The 3,708-nt window shown below is 39.3% G+C and overlaps 1 long non-coding RNA gene across 1 annotated transcript in view; it reads left to right on the forward strand.

The window, feature by feature from the left end:
• Positions 1-1,533, forward strand: part of LOC108513972 (uncharacterized) — a 12,203-nt gene extending 10,670 nt beyond the window's left edge. The window contains exon 3 of the long non-coding RNA XR_001881065.1: positions 1,426-1,533. This is a non-coding gene — a long non-coding RNA (uncharacterized LOC108513972). The remainder of the gene's footprint in view (positions 1-1,425) is intronic.
• The last annotated feature ends 2,175 nt before the right edge of the window (positions 1,534-3,708 follow it).

The following is a 3,708-nucleotide window of genomic DNA, read 5'->3' on the forward strand; positions in this document are numbered from 1 at the left end:
AAAAAAAAGTAACTGACTTTTTAAATTTTGTTTAGCATTTTTTGTAGAGATAAGATCTTGCTATGTTGCACAGGCTGATCTCAAACTCCTGACTTCAAATCATCCTCCTGCTTCAGCCTTCCAAAGTGTTGGGACTATAGGTATGAGCCACCATGCCTGGCCTGCAGCTGATCTTTTGAATAAAATATTTTTCCTTTAACATTACCCAGTGTTTTGAACTATAGATTTAGCCTGAAAGAAATAGAAGATATAATATGTAAAACTATGCATTTATACAAATATTTGTATATTTACCTCAAGAAAAGGACATCATCAAGCCCGGGATGACAATTATTCTTAAAAAGTATGCCAATCTGTTCTGCTTTTCTGCATACATTACTTTTCTGTCATTTCAAATAAGAAGTTTCTTTTCTATGTAGATAGAATTCAGCTCGTGGCAGTGTTTCTTAAGCTGTTCTTCATGTTAGCAAAATGTTAAAAGTGGTTTTAATCTGATATTTAAAATAGTTTTTTATGTTAAAATCGCTTCAAAGATAAAAGGCCCATGGTTAAATATGTATTACTTTCTAAACTACAGTTTAGAAAAAGTTCACTGCCCCTGCTGTTCTACAACACATCGAGATGAATTTTACAATTATTTCAGAAAATTATTTAATTTTGCCCAATGCAGTAAGTGTGAGAACTTAATAATATTTTATAATGAGCCTGAAGTACTACACTTACAATTGAGAAAATCCCAAAATATAAGTAAAAGTAACTTTAGGACATTATTTCACACCATCTTCTGAGTAGATGAGTATAAATATAGGCTGAGTTTCAATAATACACAGCAAATATTTCTTACCAATAATGTCCAAATCAAAGTTAGGCAGTTGTTCAAAATGAACAAGGAATTTTCAAAGAACAGAAAAATTCCTCAAGTACAGAAACCTAGATGCCTCCAGGATCTTAAAAGAGCAGCTTTCTGGACACATATCCCCCCTGTGCCTGAGTGTCACCCTGTCCAGGAAGCATTCTGGTTCTTACTCCCAGTACTAAGGCCACCTTGCTCCCCAAAGCACAGGTTAACCTGAAAGAGACTTCGGATACCACGATCTGTTATTTCTTTCCAATTCTCTCTACGGTAAAACTATTATTATAAGAAGAGAGGCCTGTTTTTTGCTGGGAGCACGGAAGCCTGTGGTGTTTTAGGAGCCTGAGTGAGAATGTGTGAAGCCCTCTAGAGTAGCTCCAAAACTGTGTGATGCAGTCCTGAGCGGAACTTCCAGCAAAGGGACTCTGCCTTACCCCTGCAATCCCTTCCAAGTCTCCATGCGAGAGTGCTGGCACACAGAAAAAGGAACTGGGGATGAGGTAGACATCTCAGCTCCCCGCTATGGGATGAATTGTGTCCCCCAAAATTTACGTTGGGATTCTAATCCCCAGGACCTCAGCATGTGACTACATTTGGAGACGGGGTAGTTACAGAGAAAATCAAGCTGAAATAAGGCCATCAAGGAACCCTAATCCAACAGAACCAGTTTTCTTATAAGAAGAGGGGATCAGGACACAGACACGCACAGAGGCTTCACCCCGTGAGGACTCAGAGAGAAGACGCCTTCTACATGCCAAAGAAAGAGACCAGGAGGAACCAACCCAGCCAACATTTTGACCTTGACTAAAAACTTTTGCCGTTTAGGCCGCCCAGTCTGGTTTGTGGTCCCTACCACAGTATCTCTGAGGATTGATGCACCTGCCCCACCCCTGGACTCCTCAATGCTAGGGCGGGCAGAGGAGGAGCAGCTGCTCCTCTCCTGAAACTCTTGGGCATGTCTTCCCTGTGTTCCGGGAAGATGAGAGGGTGGCAAGGGGAGTGAGGTGAAAATCACGTCTGACATGGGATCTTGCAAAGTAAACCCTTTAACATGACCAGAAAACTGCTTAGGAGTGCTAAAAAAAAAAAAAAAAAAAAAGATTTAGCAAAATATAGGAGAAAACCATCATTGGAAAAATTATTGCTATCTGTGGTCAGAAACTGCAAAATAAACCATACTAATAGGTTCTTTTAATACATCAAAGCAAAGGTTAAAAACGAAAACGTGTGATGATTTTTGTGCTTCTTAGGGCCTAAACTACCAGAGGTGCAAGGTCTGCACACCAGACCCTAATCCTAAATCCTAATCCTGGGGGACTTGTGTCCATCAAGATAATCCCATTGGATTTCTTATTTTAAGGTCCTCAGTCGTTTCATGCATACTGAGGTTTGATTTGCTTAGGTTTTTGCTTTGTTTTTAAGGTTTTTGGTATTTTTGTTTTCAGCATGTAGAGGGTGTGGGCCAGCTCACTCCTGCAGGTTCTTCTCTGGCTCCTGTTGTGGCTGTTATGACTCAGACGTTCTGGAAGTGAAAATACAGTGGCCCAAGTCAGGTGGGTAGCACTGACGTTTGTGTCCAGGGCCCTGGAAGACCGGCTGTCACTGTATCCTTTCTCCTGCACTCCCTGTTCCTCGGGGTCCTTGCTCTCCTTCCCTCTGGTAGAGCACCCTCCCTTTATTCTGTTTTCACAGTGACCTTTCTTAATTAGACCTAACACGATATGAAAACATAGTTCGGAGCTATGCTCCCTGCTCTCACTCTCATGATGAGTTGACCCTTCCTTCAGTAATTTGTTTGTGTTTTGTGTTTCTTTTATCCTCTCTACATAGTTAGCCAACAGCTTGTTTATTCCATTACCAATTTTAGAATTCAATTGATTTATTGTCATATTCATCAGTGGTTCAGGGTAGAAGAAAGTATATACTCTCCATCTTAGATGTGTTGCTATGCTGCTCAGCTTGTGCAGTGAGGACTGCTTTGGATATTCTAAGATATTGCTAATAATTCAGCCAGCAGACACTGTTTCTCCACCACCTATTTTTCCGAGGAGGCTTCATGGGTATTTTGTGAAAAAAAAAAATGCATAAGGGGTGTTCACAGGGGCACTGGTGGCTTGTGGAACAATTTGTTTCTTTTTGGGGGGTAAACTCCATATATCCCCTTCTGCTTGTATGTCTGAGCAGGGCTCTCCGACCCAACCTTTCTATATAAGTTTTGCCAAATTCAACTTGTAGAGTCATTTACTATTCTAAGCATACACATTAGCAAATTGTGGGGTAAAACGACACGTTCATGACATTTGCCAAGAATATGTTTATAACATGAAGTTTCTGTCTTCATCTCCAACAAGAAAGGCCTTCAGGGAAAATCTACATTTTGTATCTGGAACCAATTTAGTACTAAATGTGGAACTGAAACTCACATCTCTTAGTTTACCCAATTAGTTTTTCTTTCTAACAACATAAATCTATTATTATCCTAATTTAAGACCAAAATGAATTCTCAAGTGGTATCTGACGAATACTAATCTCTTAAAGACATAACTATGTTTTTGCCAAATTGTAGGTCAAACATACACTTAGCCATGTAAACAATTAAAAAAAGCAATGCTGGGGAAGTCTGTAATTGGAGGAGATTCAAGGATTTTTTAAACTAGCTCATATTCATGGGGAAAAATTAAAATGTACTGAGGCAATACAGGGTCTGAGCAATTGCTGAATTTTATTGATAATAGAGAAGAAAAAATATCTTTGTGAATAAATGCATTTTGAAAATAATCTGCTATTCTACGTCTTTTGCTTGGTGTTTCTTCTAATAAAGAGACTTAGGATATGAGAAGCAAGAAACACAAATT

This window comes from Rhinopithecus bieti, unplaced genomic scaffold, assembly GCF_001698545.2.
Source record: "Rhinopithecus bieti isolate Rb0 unplaced genomic scaffold, ASM169854v2 scaffold_33213, whole genome shotgun sequence".
Lineage (NCBI taxonomy): Eukaryota > Metazoa > Chordata > Mammalia > Primates > Cercopithecidae > Rhinopithecus > Rhinopithecus bieti.